The sequence below is a fragment of the Danio rerio genome, chromosome 18, assembly GCF_052040795.2.
Source record: "Danio rerio strain M-AB ecotype USA chromosome 18, GRCz13ab, whole genome shotgun sequence".
Taxonomy (NCBI): Eukaryota; Metazoa; Chordata; class Actinopteri; order Cypriniformes; family Danionidae; genus Danio; species Danio rerio.
In genome coordinates, this window is record NC_141038.1 from 30,373,682 (window position 1) to 30,398,495 (window position 24,814).

The 24,814-nt window shown below is 37.1% G+C and overlaps 1 protein-coding gene and 1 long non-coding RNA gene across 2 annotated transcripts in view; one reads left to right on the plus strand and one right to left on the minus strand.

The window, feature by feature from the left end:
* Positions 1 to 22,352, minus strand: part of LOC147839768 (uncharacterized) — a 29,736-nt gene extending 7,384 nt beyond the window's left edge. The window contains exon 1 of the long non-coding RNA XR_015515084.1: positions 21,830 to 22,352. This is a non-coding gene — a long non-coding RNA (uncharacterized LOC147839768). The remainder of the gene's footprint in view (positions 1 to 21,829) is intronic.
* spon1a (spondin 1a) overlaps positions 1 to 24,814 on the plus strand; it is a 316,060-nt gene that overhangs the window by 212,305 nt on the left and 78,941 nt on the right.

A 24,814-nucleotide genomic window follows, 5' to 3' on the forward strand; every position in this document is an offset into this window, starting at 1 on the left:
AGACGTGTGATTTTATGACAGTTTGGTCTTCAATAAACGCACTGGAATCTCAGTGAATACTTGCTTCACAGACCTAAGAAATATAACCAAATAAAGCGTAAAACATGTTTTTAAATGAACCAATTACACTTGAAAACAATTTTTGGTATTATAATTTGTATCAAACAAACATGAGGTACAATCCGTCCTGTTCAACACACAACACATGACAGCAGCAACTACTCAAATGCCCACACATTTGTAAATAAAGAGTCACTGTCATATCTGGAGGAGATTCCCCATCAAGACCAAGTTGTGAATTCCTTCAGAAGACCAGCACGATCAGACGGAGCATTATTCAGGGAATGAAAATGTGTAGAACGGCCATAACTGAGGTTGGTGGTGTGATTAGCCCAGGCAACCTGAAAGAATGCACATTACGAACATTTAGAAATGAAACTTATGATGTAGTTGTTGTTTAGTTTTATTGATGGTTCCAAACATGTAATCGTAAGCTTGGCTAACAGTTTTGAAGAACTTGATGTTTCCCCATTTAGACAGAATGCCCGAGCATCCTGCCAGAGAAATCTTTCAAAGATGACCACCATGTGAAATGACTTGCCTTAAAGGGACTTTGCCCACACTCCTCAAAGGAGGGAATGGAGATGTGTATTATTTACATTTACATTTAGTCATTTAGCAGACACTTTTATCCAAAGCGACTTACAAATGAGGACAAGGAAGCAATTTACACAACTATAAGAGCAACAAAGAATAAGTGCTGTAGGCACTTAGTTTCAGATATGTAAAGTGTAAGACGCAAAACCATTAGTAATATATATATATATATATACATATATATATATATATATATATATATATATATATATATATATATATATATATATATATATATATTTATATTTATATTTATATATATATACATATATATATATTTATTTTTTTATTTTATTTTTTATTTTTTTGGTAATAGTACAGTTAGCGGTGGAGCCAGAGAGGGAATTGCAGATTAGCAAGGAAAGTGGAGACTAAATAGTTGAGTTTTTAGTCGTTTCTTGAAGACAGCGAGTGACTGCTGTTCTAATGCAATTAAGGAGTTCATTCCACCAACTAGGCAGATTGAAAGCGAAAGTTCGGGAAAGTGATTTCTTCCCTCTTTGGGATGGAACTACGAGGCAATGTTCATTCACGGAAGGCAAGTTTCTGGAGGGCACATACATCTGCAGAAGTGAGAGCAGATAAGAAGGAGTGCAGCCAGAAGTGGCTTTGTAAACAAACATCAGAGCTTTAAATTTGATGCGAGCAGCCACTGGCAGCCAGTGCAAACGGATGAGTAGCCAAGTGACATGTGCTCTTTTAGGTTCATTAAAGACCACTCGTGCTGCTGCTTTCTGAAGCATCTGAAGAGGTTTGATAGAGTTAGCTGAAAGCCCGGCAAGTAGAGAGTTGCAATAGTCCAGTCTGGAGAGAACAAGAGCTGTACAAGTTTAGATGGAGAAGAGAAGTGGCCCAAGAACAGAGCCCTGTGGTACCCCAGTGTTTAGATGCTGTAGGTTGGACACCACACCCCTCCAAGACACCCTAAATGACCTGTCAGAGAGGTAAGATCTGAACCACTGAATAAAAGTGCCTGCAACGCCCAGTGACTCAAGCGTAGATAGCAGTATCTGGTGGTTTACAGTGTCAAAAGCAGCTGACAAATCCAGCAAGATGAGGACTGATGATTTAGAGCATGGATCACCAAACTTGTTCCTGGAGGGCCGGTGACCTACAGATTTTAGCTCCAACCCTAATCAAACACGCCTGAACCAGCTAATCATGGTCTTATTAGGTATACTTGAAACATCCAGGCAGGTGTCTTGAGGCAAGTTGGAGCTAAACCCTGCAGAGACACCGGCAGCGATTGGTGACCCCTGATTTAGAGTCTTCTTTAGCCAGTCTGGGATCCTTCACGACCGAGAGCAGGGCAGTCTCAGTTGAGTGGCCTTTCATAAAGCCAGATTGCTTGTTGTCCATTAGGTTGTTTTGAATAAGAAAGTCCAGGACTTGAATAAACATGACTTTCTCCAGAATCTTGCTCATGAATGGAACCAGGGATAGCGGTCTGTAGTTTTCATAAGGGATACCAGTCTGTAGATTTCATAAGCTGTAGTTTAATAAGCCTCCTTTCCACTACACTCGACAAACGACAAGCGACAGACCGGAAGTCATTCATTTTCAATGGAGTGTAGTCCGGGAGCTGCACATACATCCGATCATCTCCGTATGCGGAAAATTTGGATCCGCTGCGAGAACAGCTTCTTTCCAATGGTGCACATCAGAACTGAAATTTCTGTGCTGAATCCTCTCACAGCAGGTTGAAGATAAAGACAAAGAGAATCATTTCACTATAGCAAAAAAAAAAAGAGCTGGTCATTCTACACTCAGCAGCCACTTTATGAGGTACACCTTACTTTCTACCAGGTTGGACCCCCTTTTATCTTTAGAACTGCTTTAATCCTCCATGGCATAGATTCAAGAAGGTACTGGAAATACTCCATATTGATATGATAACATTACATACAGTAGTTGCTGCAGCTTTATCAACTGCATATCCATGATGCAAATCTCTTGTTCCGCCATATAACAAAAGTACTGAATTGAATTGAGATCTGCTGATTGTGGAGGCCATTTGAGTACAGTGAACTCATTGCCATGTTTAATTAAAGTTTAAGTTCTTTATGTCAGCTGGAACCAGTCTAGCCATTCTCCTCTGACCTCTGGCATCAACAACGCATAAAATGCCACTCACTGGATGTTTTCTCTTAAACCCTAAAGATGGTTGCGCATGAAAATCCCAGTAGATCAGCAGTTTCAGAAATATTCAGACCAGCTCGTCTGTCACCAACAACCAAGTCATGTTCAAAGTCCCTTAAATCATCTTTCTTCCTCATTCTGATGCTCAGTTTGGACTGCAGCAGATTATCTTGACCTCTTGATGTCTATATGTATTGAGATGCTGTCATGTGATTGGCTGACTAGAAATTTGCGTGTGTTGGACAGGTGTACCTAATAAAGTGACCAGTGAGTGTATATCTGTGATCTTTTGCATATTGCATTTTTACAATGTCAACTCATTTAAGTTCACAAAAAAGGGCCATCTACAAACGACAAATGCGTAAAAAGGAGCAGTAATGCAAAGACTATGAATTGGGGAATCTATAAAACAATGGAACAGTTGAAATTGCTCACCAGATTATCAGTGACCAGTTTAAGGAAATAAGTTTTATCAATGATTAAGAGAAATTTGGGCTGAATGTCCACTCCGCACTAACCACAACACTTTTCAGCAAAAGGCAAGGCTAAACTTGTTGCATTTTGCCAAGGTAGAGATCTGAATGACTTTATTAAAAGTTCACGTTAGCAATAAAATTTTCAATTTATAGATCAAGTGGCAGGTGGCACGGCAGCTCAATACGTAGTTAGCACTGTCGCCTCACAGCAAGAAGGTCGCTGATTTGAGTCCAGGCTGGGCCAATTAGCCTTTCTGTGTGAAGTTTGCATGTTCTCCCTGTGATGGGGTGGGTTTCCTCTGGATGCTGTTACCCCCACAATCCAGAGACATGTTCTAGAGGTGAACTGAATAAATTAAATTGGAGTGTGTGTGTGTGTGTGTGTGTGTGTGTGTGTGTGTGTGTGTGTGTGTGTGTGTGTGTGTGTGTGTGTGTGTGTGTGTGTGAATGAGTGTGTATGGGTGTTTCCCAGTACTGAGTTGTAGTTGGAAGGGCATCTGATATGTAAAAAAATATGCTGGAATAACTGCCAGTTTATTTTGCTGTGGCGACCTCTGATATAGAGACTAATCTGAGGGAAAATAAATGAATTAGTGGCTAACATTATTTTAGTCACCCAATTAATCAGATATGTGTCATCTATCAATAAGACAGGTGTTAAATGACTAAAGAAGTCATTTTACGTGTTAAAAATTGCTACAAGTTCCAAATAATTCACCAAAACATTATTAAGTTCTTCAAAAAATGCCTTCACAGCTAAAGATATTGAGCAATTTATGTAGACTTAATTGAATGCTAAAAATAAATTTAATTCTTTCCCAATTTCCTATTAAAACTGATGTGTATATTTACATTGATTGAGAACTATGCCTTTATCTTGATTATTATGAATCATGATTTGTTCATTATATGCACTGATGCACAGGTAATTGAATGTACAGTAAGAGCACAATGAGGAAAATTACACAGTTGCCGTTAATCAACGTATATTCATCTTTATGTATGCAGAGCTCCATGAGGATAATTAAAAGCGACAGCTGTTGTGTTACGAAATGGCACATTAAAACCCAGACTGATGAAGCTCCTGACAATTCGGTTCAATTCTTTTGTGTCTGATTGCATTGATTAATGAGAATCAGGAAACCGTCGTACAAATCAAATCACATTTCCTTTCTGTCAAGTGGAACTAAGTTTCTGAGACTTGTTTGCAGAGTTGAAAATAAAATCCATGCAAGCATTGGACCAAGTTAAATCAAGGTTAAACATATCTTTCCGGGGTGTAATTAAAGCCTTGAATATTGTTCCAGAGTTCTAATACTTTGTTCTTGGCAAGGACTCTTGAAGTGTGTTTAGGAGTAAATAAATTAGCTTTAAAAAGCAGCAACTTGAGAGGAGAAGTGTGCATTCTAAAGTGCATTTATATGCATGTATTCAGTGGGTGGTGTGCAGAGAGGTTAGAGGGGGAAGGACTCTGTGATTATAAACTAATGGATATTTGCAATAAGACTCAGATAGTGAGGCACCATTTTTATTTTTTAATCTCTACAAATTTCTCACAAGGAATTAATTTAATTCTGTCGTGGCTCATAAACACTCACCGGCCACTTTTTTTTTTTAGGTTCACCTGTCCAACTGCTCGTTGACGCAAATTTCTAATTAGCCAATCACATGACAAAAACTCTAGACATGGTCAAGATGATCTGCTTGAGTTCAAACCGAGCATCTGAATGGTGAAGAGAGGTGATTTAAGTGACTTTGAACGTGGCATGGTTGTTGATGCCAGACGGGCTGGTCTGAGTATTTGGAAAGGATGAAGACAGTTCTGAAGGCAAAAAGGGGTGTAGCCCAGTACTAGTAAGGTGTAACTAATAAAGTGGGTGGTGAGTAATTGTCTTCTAAGGACCTACTTTGGCTTTAAAATTGTGTTTCTTGCATTAATAAGCAAACTGTTTGGACTGTAAATATAACTTTTTTTTCTTCTTCTCAGACATAAGTAATTTATGACAAACAATATCCTTAGTAGAAACCCAAGCTGGCTGTGAGCAGTTTCTCTGTTGGCTAACTTCCATCCAACCTCTGACCCCAGTATATCTGGGACAGATTGAAGACCAACTGCACACACAAGTTTTGTCCAGATGGCACATAATTGGCCACCAGAAAGAACAAAAATACTGTGTAATAGTTAATTGCTCAGCCAGCATGAACACAAACCCCATCAAAAAAAAAAAAATAATAATAATAATTGATTTAAAAAATGCACACTAGACACTATACCCTGATGATGATGATGATAATAATAATAATAATAATAATAACAATAATAATAATAATTATTATTATTTTTATTATTGTTGTTATCATTATTATTATCATCATAATCATCAGCGTTATTATTATTATTATTATTATTAATGATAATAATGATAATAATAGGCAGCATGGTGGCACAGTGGATAGCACAATCGCCACTGGTCACTGGTTCGAGCCTTGGCTGGGTCAGTTGGCATTTCTGTATGGAGTTTGCATGTTGTCCCCATGATCGCGTGGGTGCTCTGGTTTCCCCCACAAGTTTAAAGACATGTGGTATAGCTGAATTGGCTAAGCTAAATTGTCCATAATGTATGTAAGTGAATGAGTGTGTATGGATGTTTCCCAGTGATGGGTTTCTGATGCGTAAACTGATGCTGGATAAGTTGGCGGTTCATTCCACTGTGACGACTAAATAAAGGTACTAAGCCAAAAAGAAAATGAATGAATGGATATTAAATTCTAAATGTTTTTGTTCAAACATTTTGTTCTAATAAAAGCTTTTTCGCCTACATTTAAATAATTATTATAAATAGACAAGTAGCCACATGCACATGCATGAGCCGTGATTAGTGAACTTAACCCTTAACCTTCCAGTTTTAAATTTGTAATGACTAATATGAAAAGTATACTGCAGCAATCAGTGAATTGCTATCCCATGCTCCCCGCATCTATGGGCTATAATTGTAATGTGATTTTTATTCAATCCACACAGAGGCTCTTTAAACCTCTTCACTGATTGGACCGACAAAGTCTCGGTTATATATTCCAGTTTGCACTATTTTACCCCTTGCTAATTGAATTGCAATGCCTTTAGCATTTTGATGTACCCACTTTAACTCTTTTTAAAGACTGAAAATGTAGGCTTGAATGTAGAACTGTTTTATAAAATAGCACAGCTCCACACTCAATTTAGTTTTTCCTGAAATTGACAATTCAATTCTCAAGTGAAATGAATTTTTTAACTGTTTTATGTATTGAGAAAAAACTTATTTCAAAGTTTTTAAAATTTCTATACTGTTAAATGTTTCTCTTTCATCATAATATCCAGATTGTATTTGAACACTGCTTCTCAGGAATAACTTTAAAGATATCAAGCTATGTTCAGGACAGAACAACCACAGGAGTTCCTAAGGGTTCACTACCAGCCATATCTTATCTTAAAAAATGATGGTGGTTTATCATTATTATTATTATTATTGTTGTTGTTGTTGTTGTTGTTGTTGTTGTTGTTGTTGTTGTTGTTATTATTATTATTATTATTATTATTATTATTATTTACATTTTTAACCCAAGTAGATAGATATTTTCAACTGATACAAAAGTAAAATTGTTCATGTACAAATTCGGAAAGGGCTTCCATGAATGAAAGGTTGCATCAACACATGCCTAGAATCAAAGATGTATTTTACTGTAAAACCCACAACTTTAAAAGATTTGACTTTTTAAATCCGAACAAACAAATCCATTAGTGATCATTTAAACAGACAGTTAACTAATGCTATCAGAAATAAAAACCTAATTATTGTAAAGCAGGGTTGCAAGATTGAAGATTAAGACATGAGATTCATAAACATGCACAGACACCTTTCTTTATACAAAATGTAACTGTATTTACTAATATAACAGAAACTAACATCTAACACAAAACACACATTCATACAAGTGTAGAGAAGAGTAAAGAAAGTAAAATAAGAGTGTGAGTGAGTGCAATGATGGAAAAACTTTGAATTTTGTAAGACCAAACCAAGCGAAACAAAAATTATCTATTTAACCTTTCTATGGTCTTTTAGGGTTACATTTAATTTACACCAGTTCAGTGGTAGTCTGGAAGTGTTACTTTTGTTCCCTTTGTGATGTGAGGAATTCCCTCTGTTGAGCACGTGGTTAGCTGGTTATCTGTTATTTGTCCTTGCAAGGCTTGGAGTGGGGTGGAGTCGGTCGTTTCAAGTTTTGAAGCATCAAAATGGCTAGTTGTGTTGACCACTGGTTTTGTGGCACACTAAACTTAACTAGGCCATCCATGGAGAGTAGCAAACACAATTTACTCTGATGCCCATATATACATATGTTAATGTTACAGACAGCTTAGCTAACAGCGGCCAATCAGATATATAGCAAACATGCTGTAAGATAATGCCAAACATTATAGAAAGATTATGGCTACCGGAGAGACATTCACACTTAAAGGCACAAACAGGCTACACACACACACAGAAGAATTGAAATGCAAACAACTGCTATATAATACAGGCAATGACAGTATAATACTTATCGTTAGAAGAAACAAAAGTTAGTCCTCATCCACGTCTTGTAAGTATCAGCTCTCCTCACAAGTATGCTCCTCTTCACTTCAAACAATCTTTTAAAACTCTCTTCAGCAAATTAAACTTTTGACGATCCCATTTCTTTGTTTCCTTTTTGCAAACCAGTTGATATGACATTACCTTGAACTGTTAGCAGCTGTGCAGCAGTAGCCAAGTGAGCCGTGTGGTGATTGACAGGTCTCTGAGCCAGTGACAGCAAAAAGGGTGTAATAACACGACAGCCGACCAATAGAGCAAAAAATCATGCAGCCATTGGCTAAATTGTTTGTTAGTCAAGCTACTGGGAAGTAGGAAGTAACTGTGACTGATTGATAGCAATGACTGAATGAATGAGACATACAGAAGGTCAAAACACTTGACTGCTTTGTTTAGATTTTTGTAACTATAACTTAGCATTTTTATTCAGTTTGTGGTCTCCTTTTATCTGCAACACTGTAAGCTATGACATTGATTTTTACTACAAATAGGCCGTTTTCTCGCATAAGAACCATGGTAAAACAATGTTAACAATAGGTCTCCGGCAGAAATGACGACATAAATGAAATACCATCCATAATGCAATACTATTGTGTCGGTGGACTAAATGTGCATGATAGGATGTTTTTCTGTGGACTCTTACCTTTCAAAATAAACCGTGATGTACAGCAACGAATGGGTATGTTGTTATAATGATGATATGTACTCCACATGCAATAAGCAATTTCTGCTAAACCTACATAAATTTAGCAAATACATTCTTTATAAGCTTCCCAATAAAAATAAATAAATAAATAAATAAAATAGCTGTAATGGTTGATTTAGGGCTGTAGCTTTAAACAGTTTGTCAAGTTTGTAGTTCTTTTTAGTGTAATCTATTTATAAACATTGACATTTGGAAAAACAACGCCCCAGTCTGTCCGCTTCAGGGTGCTGGCTAAAGGGTTAAGTTTCTTAAACTGTTAATCTGTTGCACACTGTTGTGACTCACTTGCATACAGGATCAAAACAGTTCGAATCTGAATCTTGAAAATCAGGTTCCATAGTACCTCAGTCATTTAGAACAGGCTTGAGGGCTTATACCATCATGATAACTGAGAGCCAATTGATTTGACTATTCTGACCAATACTTTGGCTACAAATGTTCTGGGGACTCTTTACCTAATTGGGTAAATAATGTAATCCCCTAACAATGGTGTCTTATAAGTTTTCAACAGGAAACCTATCTCATTGCCTCATGAGACTGTTTTCCATGGCTCCGGTCATGTGCTTTTCATATGGGAAATCCTGCCAGATGCACACTTTTGTAGAGGCAAAGAATCTCTGGAAAGACTGCACATTAATTAAACATTACTTGAAGTGTTACAATTAAGGCATATATATATTTGAATTATATGCCGTAGTTTTCCTCATACACTATCACAACTATTTTAACCAACCAAGTTAATCAATAAAACCTGCTGTATATGTCTAAAATGTATGATGCCTGGTACTAAACAAAAGCTAGCAACGGTTGCCATACATTGACGTAAATGAAAAACAAGTAGTACAAAGAGTATTCATCTTCATTTGATGTAAGATAGTTACAAACTTACAAGAGATTTTACCATGTGAAATGAACTAGCTGTCTGTTAATAGTTGATCCTGAGTACGATGGTATGGGGCGTGGCTCCGCCCTTCGTGGCAACCACTCATTGGAAGACAGTGCCATGGGGATGGACCAAACCAGGTCACTTAAAAAAACATACAGCAACAATAAAACTGTGCTTTTGTTGCATTTGCTTGCTCGTGCTAGCTGTGCTCTCTGCCCCCTTTTGCCCTGCTTGAACACCATGCTGCCACGTCATTGGGTCACCACAAACTTTCTATGCAACCTATTAAAGTTTCAGGACCACCGAAACCCCAAAAATAACTTCCGCAAACCAACTCTCAGCAGAGTCTGTCACCCCGCCTGTAACCCAGGACGACCACCACACACGAGCAAATGAATCTCAAAGATGTTACTGAAGCGGGTCACCAACCATCAGGAGTGCTGTGCTTCCGCAAGGCCAGCCTGGCGAGGAAAACGCAAAACTTCAGCAAAAGCACAAGTAACACAAACAAATGTTCTCTCTTACTGATTTAGTGCTAGTTGATCTTAAACAGTTAAAGATAAGCCAAATCTCTGCTTTCGTGGTTTCTCAGGCATGATTATAAGATCTATTAATAAGTACTAGAAGTAATTCGGGATGGCTGTCAACTCATGTTGCATCCTCTGAACTGCCCCTGTGTGTATGTGTGAATATGTGTGTGTGTGTGTGTGTGTGTGTGTGTTTGCTTGTTGTTTGTTTATCACATTAATTTCATGCATCGAAGTGTAGCTCAATAAATCTTTGTTTTCATTTTTTAAGAACTGTGTTCATGTTTGTATGCCTCTAAGTCATTGCCTAGAAATGTAGATTTTGTTACCTTGCTAAAATTTAACCCAATACTGTGTTGTGTTATTGTTATTGGCCACGGAAATAATATAAACAAGGTTGGTGAAATATAATGTCTCTTATTTGCTGGACAAATAGTAGATAAAGTGTGAATCTTTTAATCTGATTCAGTCTGACTTAATTCAGTGAAATCAAGTGATTCAAATCTTCGAGATCTGATTCCTTGAAATGATTTAATGAATCTCTGAACAATCTTTTAATGTAGGTTAATCCCTTACAACACTTACACTTATTAACAAAAAATGTAAACAATCAATTAATACACCAAATTAGCATTGCAGGGACATCAAGCATGAACCATCTATGATCTTGTTAAGCTGTGACAGCATTAAACATTGATTGCAGAAGTATTAAAACTATAATATTAATATGTGACCAAGAGACATGTTGCAAAACACCTGATTACACATAAATAGAATAAAAGTTTACATTAAAAGCATCAGTCTTAAGCAAGGAGCTTATATAAGTTTGCTGTGGGTCCAGTTCTGAGCATTCCTTCATGTCGTAAATACCTTGGAATCGGATTACAACTGACCATCCAGTCTTTTCTGGGTGGGAGACATTGTGGTGTATTATTTGTTGAATGAAAGCAGAATAATTATGTGTCTGATTGGCTACAATTGTTACAATTCATTCATTTATTCATATGAGCACATAAAGCAAAAATCTGTCCGTCAGTCAGTGTGTCACATGTGTAAGAATGTTCAGATTTTAATAGGCACACTTGGACCCCTTTAATAAAGTTTGCCAAAAAGTGAGGTTTGTATGTGTCCGATCAGTTCAGTTTAGGTCAGTAATGCTTGACGAACTTTAAAGCTTGATGGACAGAATGGTGAATGGAAACAAGGCTTCTTGGTTCAGCAATTTCATTTGTTATTTGTACTGTCACTCATTTATCTGCCATAAGGTCAACTCGAGAAATGTTCTCAAGGAAAAGTTTTTTAGGTCTTTCAAATTACACAGTTTGTAGAGAATATGGCTGAAAAAAAAGAAGTATCTAATCGCTGTGATCACAAAAGGATGTCAGTTTAAGTGTTATTTCCTTAAAATAGATGGTCAATCTTTACAAAAAGGTTCTATAGTTAATGTAAACGGATGCATTTACTAACATGAACAAACAATGAACAATACATTTACAACTGTATTTGTTCATGTTAGCTAACGTTAGTCAATGAAAATACAGTAGTTCATTGTTAGTTCATGTTAACTCATAGTGCATTAACTAATGTTAACAAGCATGGACTTGGATGTTAATAATGCATTAATACATGCTGTACATGTGTTGTTCATGATTAGTCCATGTTAGTAAATGCATTAACTAATGAACCTTATTGTAAAGTGTTACCAAATAGATAAGCATTAGCTGCGTCTCAAATGACACACTGTACACTATGCACTCATGCACTATGTACTTATGCACTTACACACTTAACAGCATAGTATATGTAAGTAGTGTTGTCCCAAATGGAGCACAAATGTTTTTTTTTTACTAAGCGGAAATTCAAACAGTTTCCCTGATGACGTTTGACAGCCCGATAGCTCCGCCCTTTCCGGTACAAGAGCAAACCTGCGGTCGTTGAGTGCGTGAAGTGTCCAACATTCCACACTTTATTTTAGGGGCTGAATGAGTGCATCATCCGGGTAATTAAAGTGCACTTATTATTTTTAGAGTTTTCAGTGTGAATGCACTACTGACACTATTTATACTACAAAATGGCGTAAAATAGTGAATAAATATGTGATTTGGGACGCAGCTATTGTTAAATTTATTCAAAGGTCTAAAAACTAAACACAATTTATTTTTTGTTTAAATCATGACCATTCTTCTGCCCAAAATATTGACTGACTGATTCATTCATACATTCATCCGTTCGTTTGTTAATTAATTAATTAATTAATCAATTATAAGTTATTAATTAATTAGTTTGTTCGTTCGTTCGTTCATTCATTTGTTTATTACTGTCTATAATCAATATATCTAATTTTTCTTTCTTCCTCAAACCAAGTTGTCACGAACCCTGCTCTGTTATGTGTCTATTACACTGTTCAATTTTCTTATGCAAATTCATCAATTAATATGCATTCTATTCTGTATATTTGCTGTAATGTTCTTTAGGATATGAAACAAACAAAACTTTAACTGCACAATGTCAGCTATATCTGTTTATAGCATGATACACTGATTAATGGCCTGTGCTATATTGTGCCATTAAGCCAATAAACCCAGCTGATGCTTTTCATTAACTATAATAGCAACGATGCGGAGAACAATGATTTCACCAGATGTGTTTATTTATGTCCTTTTAGTGACTGTGAAGTGGTTACATCTTGCCCCTGGCCCTTATTTGAGAGCAATGCAATTTGATCCAATTTATCCAGACTTGTTATTCAGTTCTGTTGGGCACACACGGGCACAATGAGCATAGTGTTACAAGTTGTCCTTGTTTGTGAATGCTTCCAAAACCACACTTCTTTACATATTTGACGTTTTAACTATGTTGGTTGAGCCACATTGAACTGTTGTCAATGGCCTTACATGGCTGGAATAATCATTTCTGCTGATTAGTTGCTTAAATCAAGAATATTGCTTTGAATAATGAGCATGAGGACTACTTCATTTTTTTTCCTTCATGATTTAGTTTTATTTACAAATATCTGCTTTAGTCATGCATTGCTTTAGTTCTTGCACATAATGCTATTTCCATATGCTCATTGGATATATGGTTTGAGCTCCAAGTCAACACTTGTACAGCATTTATTATTCATAATTGAACATTTACTAATGCATTAGTAACATTCAAGTCCATGCTTGTTAACATTAGTTAATGCACCGTGAGTTAATAGATTTGAGAACTTGACAGAACTGTTACATACAGTATATATCTGAATTTTTATATACTATTTCATATACTACTTTATGATATGACGGTATTTTGTAACTTATGGGAAAATAAGGCACAATTGCCTGTCCATTTCAGCTTAAATCCCTTTGTCAGGGAATAAAAATGTATGGTGACGCGGTGGCGCAGCAGGTAGTGCTGTTGCCTCACAGCAAGAAGGTCACTGGTTGGAGCCTGAGCTGTGTCTGTTGGCATTTCTGTGTTTAAATTTTATCCCTGCGGGTTTCCTGCGGGTGCTCCGCTTTTCCCCACAAGTCCAAAGACGTGCGGTATAGGTGAATGGGGTAAGCTAAAATTGTCCGCCGTGTATGAGTGTGAATGAGAGTGTATGAATGTTTCCCAGTGATGGGTTGCAGCTGGAAGGGCATCCGGTGCGTAAAACATATGCTGGATAAGTTGGCGGTTCATTCCGCTGTGGTGGCCCCAGATTAATAAAGGGACTAAGCCGATAATAATTTGCATGAATCGATGAAGATATATAGATATGGACCATTTCAAGGTGGTCATGTCATTGGCCCATAAACATTACCAGCTTGTTTTCAAACTATTTCATAACTATAAAAAGAGGCAATTCAATCATAACTTCATGTTGAAACCGCTATCATAACATTATTAATAAATATGTGATTCTTTTTAGATTCTTAGACGCTATAAAAAAACTAAAAATGTAAAACAGTAAATGCGTTGGGACCATTGTTTTTGTTTACACACACACACACACACACACACACACACACACACACACACACACACACATATATATATATATATATATATATATATATATATATATATATATATATATATATATATATATATATAAACCATTTAGACCATAAACCATCTTATACATAGTTTTTTTTTTTTAAGTGATCCTCATGTGATTTTAATATGTAATTGCATAATAAAGCTTATGTTTGTTTTTTATTACAAGCATAACATAGTACAGTAGGTGGTGATCCCATCCACAGTCCTACTTATACATGCCTAAACTTTAAATGTGCATGCACATAACATCAGTTTTCACAAAAGCACATTTTTCTCATTGAATGTCTTAAAAATGTCCACTTTGAAACTACTGCTATTATTATGCAAATGAACGATGAAAACACAAATAATTGGTCATTTCAATACTTGATCATCAAAACTATAAAAACAGATAACAACAGTATATTGATTTAACTTTTAGTGTCAAGTGACAACCTCCAAGGTGCAGTCTAATATTCATTATTTAAATGAAACCATTTTCAAGTCTATCCTCGAGTCCACAGTGAAAACACTATTAGTAATATCTGATTGTCCTGATGCCATAAGACTGATTGAGGTCATTGCTTATTTGATAAAAGAAATCCTCATTTCCATCTTTAAAACCTCGATTAAAGTAGAGAAGTAACACAAAGAGGTGACCTCAGGGGCTCTTCCAGTGGTCAAAATAGAAGGAGGACTAAATGAAATTGACTGTGTCATTGGTGGAGGTTTGCTCTGATGTGCAGATGGTGTCTGCAGGCCATCTTCTTGTGTGATGAAATGGGTTGCTGATTGAATCTAGAGTGGGGAAAAGAGCCCACTCTCACCTGCGGCGAGAACATCTAAGTATGGAACATTAAAATTGTAGATGGCCTTTCAGTGAAGTCCAATGTCTATAATAGGGTTAGCAGCAGGATGCAACTTTAGCTTTTGGGTTGACCCAGGATAGCAAAAGGAATTCGGCAACCTTGCTTGTGAAAAGATTTATTAATGATGCAATTATACAGATTTTACCTCAAGAAAAAAAAAAAAAAAAACATTAAAACAGAATATACTTGGCCATTGCTCTAAAAATAAATTATTTTTCATAATAACTATTTTATTTAAAAGTAAATTTTTATATTCAAATACAATACACACATATACATTGCTGTTCAATCACCCTTTCTTGCTATCTCTCTCTTGTACATTTTAATAGCACATGATTTCAAAGTCTAGGTATGGATAACTATTTAGGGATTGGAATTCAGATTTATTTTGTGTATATATTCATGCTACGGTGGTGGCATAATCAATAACATATATACTCTACACAGACATTCACAAATACTGTATATACAACGCGTTATTAGATGTGCTTACCGTTTAATTTTAATTATGTTCAAGAGAATGGGCTATATGCACACAGACTTTTAATTTCAGCCAGTTAGTCCAAGGGCTTTCGGTGATCTCTCTTTCCATTACAAAATTGTCACATATAAGATCTAATTTTTTTTTTTTAACTCAGCGATTACTTCACTGCCTGTTAGATATACAAAATAAACTCATTCCCCTTTAAAATATGACAGTTTATTTTATCCCAGTATTTTCAATGGAATTTCACTAGCCTGTTGCTACTGACAGCGCTAGTGGTTACAACGGTCTTTCATCTTGTTTTACACTTGAACGAATGCTTAAGTCTATTTAACAGAATGTAATGTAACTACATTACATCAATGCTGTAAGAGGAACCGTGTGAAATTGAAAATAGTCACATTAAGCTTTCACTGGAAGTTTATCGTAGGCTTTAAAACTCTAGTACAAGGACCTAAAAAGGTTGTAAACAACTGGAAATGCTATTTGACACTGTTAACAACTTAGCTACAAATTCATATTTATCTGTCAAGTGGCTGTAAACACCCACAATCTTCACCATTTCTGCAGTGTCTCTTTATCTTGCCATTTTCAGTGTATTCTACATCTCAAATAACAAACTCGCGATTGATATGTAAATATTTTTTTTTTATGTGAAAGACACTTGTCATATTTTATTTCAGAAAGCAGGTGTGAGGTTCAGCTGTGTCCTTTTCATTTTCTGCCTGATTCAGGCTCAAACTGATAAGGCTGACAGCTCTTCTGATTGATAGTATTAAAACAAGAGCAAAGCGCATGGTTGTAAGAAAACAAAACATGATGATGAGACCTGGGGGCTATTTCTTAAAAGTGGTTTAGAAAAGCAGGGATTAAAGTCAAAAGCCTGATTTCAATGAGCCGAACTAAACATCCACGCTTAAACTGGTTCAATAACAGCAAGTTGAAGATCATTTGATATAACTAATATGAGTTCAGTTTCAGTAATCTAGATAACTGCTCGTGCACATTACTGTCGTAAAACCTTAAAAGCTGAGCATAGATACATTGAATATGTTGTGTGCTACTATGGCAACTTCGAGAACCGAAAGTGCTCTGAAATGAGACACAGCTATCTTTACAGCGAGTGAGCTGTGTTTGTTTTTAGAGTACAAACATATACGAATGTAAACATAATAGTCAAATAATATGGCCGACAGGAAATTGCAGATTGTTCAATAGGCTACATGTGTAGCAATATATTAAGGCCTATTAACATGAAATTACATATTTTTCATAATACATTAAATTGTGCATGACCTCGTGTGTGTTTATGTGTGTGTGTGTGTGTGAGAGAGAGAGAGAGAGAGAGAGAGAGAGAGAGAGAGAGAATATGCGCTTACTGCCAATTGTTGCTTGAAAGGAAAAGTAATATCCATTGCAGGCTCCCTGTAACATACAAATGCATTGCAGGCTGTTAACATACAAAATGTGCTTAATGTAAGAACTTTAGGTTTAAAATAAACAAAGAGCAGTGCACGCACAACCGGTGGGATTTTACATTTTCTGTCGAAACTGTTGCAAATTGCTGCTTTCCATTTGACGCTTGTGTTTCCCATGGCCCCTGAGAATATCTTTACATTAAAGTGAGGCTGCTGCTCACCCCAGATCCATCTCCTGATTATTCCACTCAGCTTATAGCTTTAAAGTCATTATTTAATAAATCCAAATTACCAAAATAAGCCTGGCTTTTTCTGTAAGCTTGGTTTATGGAATAGCCCCCAGGTCAAAACTATATAATTGCAACCAAAACTATACAGAGACTTTCAGTTGAAAATTGAGACAAACATCCACACTGCAATGGAAGCATAGATCTGTAATAGTTTGTTGGTTGTTTCCCACAAATGGCGGATTGCCACATAAATGGATGTGTTAATTCAAATTAAAATGACAATGGGACTTCAAGCAAATCATGCCAAAAAAACTAAACAAAACAAAACATGTAATGCAAATGGCTTTTAAGGCTATTAATAACCTCTCTATGCTCAATGTTTTAAATGTAATGTAATGTTAACACTTTACAATAAGGTCAGTTAGTTAATGCATTTACTAACATGAACTAATCATGAACAACACATGTACAGCATTTATTAATCATAATTGAACATTTACTAATGCATTAGTAACATCCAAGTTCGTGCTTGTTGACAGTAGTTAATGCACCATGAGTTAACATGAACTAACAATGAACAACTGTATTTTCATTAACTAAAGTTTACTAACATGAATAAATACTGTAGTAAATGTATTGTTCATTGTTTGTTCATGTTAGTAAATGCATTACTTAACGTTAACTAATAAACCTTATTGTAAAGTGTAACAAATTTAATGTGTGTTTATAAAGTGCATTTATGGCTCATTTCTACGTACCGAAGTGAACTGTTCCGTAGTACTTTTTTGGCACCCTTTCGAAAGGGTACCAAATTCGAGAAAGGGTACCAAAAGGCGGAGCTAGACGCGCAGCTGAACGCTGTTGGTTTACATAGATATGTCATTCGCTTGTGCAACAAGCCAGAATGAAAACAAAAAACCAGCCATGTTTAAAATACTCACACAGTCGAGAGATTGCAATAGTAATGAGCCAGGCCGATCCAGACTAAAACACACCTTGTCGTGGTCTTGATGAACAGCCACAAAAAAAGGAGAAGCCGGAAAAAAATAAACACATTTTTTCTTCAGCAAATATGAACAAACTGCCTTGTTTTACTTTTTATCATCACCTTTTAGACTAATATGAACTGGAAATGATGGAATTACTCTCTAACAGAGGCTACACTTGCTGCTAAAGATTACAGACACATATAAGAGGTTTTCACTGACTGTGGGCTATGTTTGTGTTGTTTTGAATCTAAATAAGAACAAAATGTCTGCTGTGTGTAGTTTTTCTGTAATTGGTAACATATCAGAGACTGTAAAGGGCTGTATGTGTTCATATATGTTCATTTATTTATTTATTTAATATAATTACAGGCGTTACATTAGGTTTTTTCACACTGTCATTGATCTGCAGTTATACTCAAATTCTGTTCATAGAAAGGTTAGTAATAAACATTTATAAACAAGTATTTATGTTTGTAAAGCGTCTGTTTTGTGAGAAGTGCTTTTCATATGATATGTGAGCGACCCGTACAGCTGTTATTATAGACATTTCCTCGAGCAGGAATGATGCGACTGAAACTTTTTGTCGTACACCACACCCACCAAAAGGGTATCCTTGGTAGTGGAAATGCAAGCCTGATAAAGGTGACCCGTACCGACCCAAACCATACCGTACTGTACTAGTCAGTGGAAATGAGCCATTATAATGTATGGCCATGCACCCAAAGCGCTTCACAATCATCAGGGGGTGTTTCTCCACAGCACCACCAGTATGCAGCATCCACACACCAGCTATGGGTGGAGTGTAGAGACAGTGATAGAATCCAATTAAGTGGATGGGGATGACTGGGTGGCCGTGGTTTAGTAAGGGCATGTGGAGGGAATTTGGCCAGGACACTAAAGTAACACCCCTACTCTTTATGAGAGTGTCTAGAATTTTTAATGATCACAGAGAGTCAGGACCTTGGTTTAATACCTCATCTAAAAGACGGCACTCACTGACAGTATAGTGTCCCCTTCACTTTACTGGGGCATTAGGACTTACAAAGACCCCAGGTTCAGTGCCCCCCTGCTGACCTTACTAGCACCACTTCCAACCGCAACCTAGTTTCCTCATATGGTCTCCCATTCAGATACTGATCAGGCTCAGCCCTGCTTAAATTCAGTGAGAAACCAGTCTTGGGCTGCAGGGTGATATTACATGTGCCAGGGTCCATCTTCTCCACAATTGTAGTATGAATTTCCACCTGACCACCTGGTCTGGATTTGTCTAATCAACCTACCTAGTAATATAAATCAGTCAATTGGTTAATTCTGCATTGTACTACTTTAAATGTGTGATTTTTTTTTTTTTTTGAACTGCTGTTTGCATGCACACAATGATAACACACATTTAAATGCAGTAAATAAAAACTAAAATAATAATAAAAAACAAGGGAGGTGGGGGTTGAGGGTAGGAGAAGCAAATTTTCTAAGGCATTATTTATTTGGTTGGTGCAATTGCTTAATAATTATAACTGTAATTAAATTGCAATTAATTAATTTGAGTAAAAGTAATCATTTTTCACGAGTCAGTGTGTGACATTGTAATGAGAATGTTGCAAAGCAAATAAAAACTGAACAAACAAAAAGTATCAAAACTTAAAATGAGTTGGAAATATGACTTGTGTTTTATGGGTTGCAGTATTGTAGGAGCTTCTGTCCAGTACTCATGTGATGGACAAACTGTAATTGGTGACATTTAGGTCCCTGACGTGAGACTTTGAAAGCACTTATCAACAACAATAAAGCCATCATCCACACACCTCCTCTCTAGGGAGGACAGACCATTTAACTCAGAGTGCTAAGTGCATTCTGACAGCCAACAACACACTTATTGGCAAGAAGGTAGAAGAAATAATGGTAACAGAGCATCTCATATAGTCAATGTTTGTTACTCTCAGGAGAGTTTTAAAGATTTGTTTTTATTATTATTATTATTTAAACTGTTTTTAAGCAATCATTCACAGCTATTGTTTTAACATTTGACCTTCATATCCCTACAGAATGTACAATATATTATTAAGCAAAAATCTAAATTAAACTAAACAAACAAACACACAGTTAATCTATACAAAACCAGGAGATTTAAATGTGATTACTCGATTGAATGGTTGTTAACAGTGGTTATCAGTTGAAAGATAAGGGCCAGTAGTGGCTTTCTGTGCTTACAGCTATTAATCTCATTGTACAAGCTTGGTACTTAAAACTAGCTCACAGTTAGCCTAACTTTATATAGTTTACGATTAACTGTGACAAATTAAAGTGTGGTAGTTCATGAAATCGGTTAATTGTTGCATCCCTAGTGCCTACTGGTAGGTTCAGAAGGCTGTTATTACCCAAAACTGCTGCAACTAAACAAAGTTATGCCAACTGTGAGCTAGTTTTCAGTTTCAAGTTTGTACACCGAGGCGAATACCCACACACACTGGATTTTCTATTACTGAGGCTATTAACTATAAGGACCATTCACATGCCGTGTCTTTTGCAAATGCAAGTTAATTATTTTTTTTGTGTGTGTGTGCATATTGGGAGTGACGTGCAAGGGTTGTACACATCGCACAACGTGCTCAGGCTTTCCAGGTGCACTTATTTGAAAAAAGGGCCTGACCATTTAGCATCATACTGTGCAGGGCCAAGAACTGCCAAGAACTGACCATTTAGCATCATACTGTGCAGGGCCATAGCCTATTGAAAGAGGTGGTTCTATTTTTCCCCAAAAGAGGACCTTTATATCAACAAGAATAAAAGCAGTTTTCAATTGTTTAGAAGACATTTTAAGGTCAAAATTATTAGCCCCTTTAAGCTATATAATTTACAGAACAAACCATAATTATACAATAACTTGCCTAATTACCCCAACCTGCCTAGATGTCACTTTAAGCTGTATAGAAAGAGCTTGAAAAATACCTAGTAAAATATTATTTACTGTCATCATGGCAAATATAAAATACATTAGTTAATAGAAAACCTATTATAGAGCTTATTAAAAGTATTATGTTTAGAAGTGTGTTGAAAAAATATCTCCGTTAAACAGAAATTGGGGAAAAAAAAAACAAAAAAACAATTGGGCTAATAATTCAGGGAGTTATAATAATTCTGAAATTCAAACAAAAAAAAAAATCAAATAAATAAATAAATAAATAAATGACCACAATATAATAAATCAGTTTCTCGATCAAAGAATAAAATACAATATATGTGATAATAGTAGATGAGTAGATATGATGTGATACTATGAAAGGATTAGGATGTGCCATAGCATTCAGACGTGCCTTATTTCCTTCACAGGCAGACTCTGTAAAAAAAAAAATATATATATATATATATATATATATATATATATATATATATATATATATATATATATATATATATATATATATATATATATATATATATATATATATATATATATATATGAAAAACATAAATGAATAAAAAAAGAAAATATTCTTCAACTCTGTCCTGGAAAACCTCCAGAACTGCATATTTTGGGAATGCTGCTCATCTATCATACCTGATTCTGCTCATTAGTAGAGTCTGCATTACTCAAAATAGATATGTGTGGTAAGGGAGACATTCAAAATGTGCAGTGTTTGGAAGATGCTTGACATGAAAGGTCAAGCAAGACTAGGAGGGGATCATCTATTTGCAGCTTTTTACCTTTTCTATGGTTTGGTGAGTTTAGCACTTATCAGGACAATTTTTCTCATGGTCACATCTTCCCATGTTGAGGATGTGACATTGTTTTTTTCTATTTTTTTATTTTTTTAATTTTTTTAATGGTGTAAGACTTGAGATACTACAAATATTTTGATGTCTTTGACAATTCAAACATGAGCTAAAAACACAGAGACAATTGGCTCCACAACCCAGCAGGCAGGAATACGGGAAAAATCAGCTCCCCTCCTTTCCTTCATTTACATTTGAAGCACCCCTGCAACCCTTTTGTTCAACCACCCTCTCTACATACTGTACTCATACAGAATGGTCATTTTAAAGTCTGAATGTTCTAAATCAACCCAAGTGACTTTTTCTATCTTGTTTGATATCATTTGAAATGTCTTATTGGGACAGTACAATGGTCTCATTCCCTTAGAAATAGACATAATCAAACCAATAGATATATAACTTCAGGTATCTTTTGAACCACTGTAAATGGTGTGCCTTTCCTATAGGCAGAAACTCGTTCACTAAATGCAAATGCATTTTGTTATTTACACCCCTTTCCTCAAGGAGATTCTTGGATTGACTACTTAAGGTAAAGTTTTCAAATGTTTGGCGCGATTCTGTTACTCAGATCAGCCCATAGCATGGAACTTCATGTGTCACAGAGAGGCGGGGGGAAAAGAAAACACTACTGGTCCGTTCACCCGCATCTGTATGGACTTGATAGGGCCTTTGCCGAAGTCGGCCTGGGGTAACGAGCACATCCTTGTCATCCTAGACTACGCCACCCGGTATCCAGAAGTGATTCTCCTAAGAAAAGCCACATCAGCAGCGATAGCGAAGGGGCTGTTTTTTTCTGTGCAGTCGAGTGGGAATCCTAGCGGAGATACTGACCGACCAGGGCACCCCCTTCATGTCCCAGCTGATGGCAGAACTCTGCCACCTGCTAAAAGTGAAACAACTGAAGGCATCGGTGTACCATCCGCAAACTGACGGCCTAGTAGAAAGGTTCAACCAAACCCTAAAGCAGATGCTCTGCTGAGTGGTGGCAGAGGTAGGGTGCAACTGGGACATCATGATCCCGTACGTGTTATTCGGCATAAGAGAAGTACCCCAGAACTCCACAGGCTTCAAACCGTTTGAACTGTTATTTGGCCGTCAACAACGAGGGCTGTTGGACATGGCACGTCAAGCCTGGGAGCAGGAACCAGCACTGCAACGGTCAGTGATAGAACACGTACGGGACATGAGAGAATGCATCAACAAAGTCATGCCCATCGTCAAGAAACATCTGACCGAAGCCCAGCGTGCCCAACAACGATTGTATAACCGACCCACCCAACCTTGAGAATTTCAACCTGGTGATAAAGTGATGATCCTGATACCCACCACGACGTCGAAGTTTCTCACATCATGGAAGGGACCATTTACGGTGGTTGAAAGGGTAGGGCCGGTAAATTATTGAGTCCGTCAGCCGGGACACAGACGTGAAGAACAACTGTATCACATAAACCTGATGAAGAGGTGGGTAGCAGCTCCAGGCCACCTATTGGCTTTTACAGACGAAAGTCCTCCAGTTGTCCACATAGGTGAGCAGCTTTCAGCAAACCAGAAGGTGGAACTGCAGGCCCTGGTTGGTCAGTTCAAGGATGTGTTCTCGGAGAAACCGGGCCGAACGTCCATCTTCCATCATGACATCATCACTCTGCCTGGTACATTATCCGACAAAGGCCTTATTGAGTACCAGAAGCTCGCCGGCTGGCTATCAACGGAGAGATCGAAAATATGTTGAAGTTAGGAATAATCAAACCCTCCCGTAGCCCATGGTCCAGCCAAGTGGTGATGGTTCCCAAACCTGATGGAGCCCGATTCATCTCGACCATCGACCTCACGTAGGGCTACTGGCAGTTACCACTTAGTCCAGATGCCAAGGAGAAAACGGCCTTCTCTACAACCAGTGGGCACTGGCAACACCGGGTTCTTCCCTTCGAGCTCCACGGGGTCCCAGCCACATTCCAGAGAATGATGGACATCCTGTTGCGGCCCCATCAGCCATATGCAGCAGCGTATTTGGACGATATAATCGTCCACTCCGAGTCATGGGAAGAACATCTATCCCTGTTACAGAGGGTGCTTTTGGATCTATGACGGGCTGGGCTCACAGCTAACCCCAGGAAATGCCACCTAGGTCTAGCTGAAGCCAAAAACCTCACTTTCCACATAGGAAGAGGTCTCATCCAGCCACAGCAAAATAAGGTCAAAGCACTTCAAGAAACACAACCCACCACAAAAAAACTCAGGTACGTGCGTTTCTGGGGTTAGTGGGCTACTATAGATGCTTCATAGCTAACTTCTCATCCATAGCCAACCTACTGACAGACCTGACAAGAAAGGGGTAGCCAGAGAGGATAAAGTGGAACAAGACGGCAGAAGACGCACTCCAGACACTGAAGTCAGCTTTAACATCCTCACCGGTACTGCACGCACCTGACTTTGGCTGCCCTTTCATTTTACAGACCGACGCTTCCGACTTGGACCTGGTCTTATCAAAGGTCCATAATGGTGAAGAACATCCCATCATGTACATGAGTCGGAAGCTTACCCCTGCGGAGATCAGGTACGCAACAGTCGAGAAGTGTGATTGAAATATGGGGGTGATCTGTGTTGATTGAAATATGGGGTACATCTTTTAACAGAACAAGTAGTTTGTCAAAAGGGCTGGCAAAACTCTCTCAGTAAAATAGTGGTGAGACAGCATTTTAAATCGAGGTTTTACATTTGTTATGGAAGTGTCCTATCAGGTTTGCTGTTTTAAATGTAGTCTTTTTCTTTTCACTTCTTACAATGCATAGTTTGCAAGTTTTCATATCTCACAATGTTGGCAATGGCAATGTTGTCGTCAATAACTTTATAATACCACCGGACTTGCATTATGTGCTTCAAGCTGCTTCCATGTTCTACTTTGCCGACCTTTAATCAATAGAGCCTCTGCAATAAAGTGATGTAATGATGCACGCGTTGCTGTTTCTGTTTGAAGTCAATGAAGTCAAGCAAGGGGTCTAACTCACACATATATATATATATATATATATATATATATATATATATAT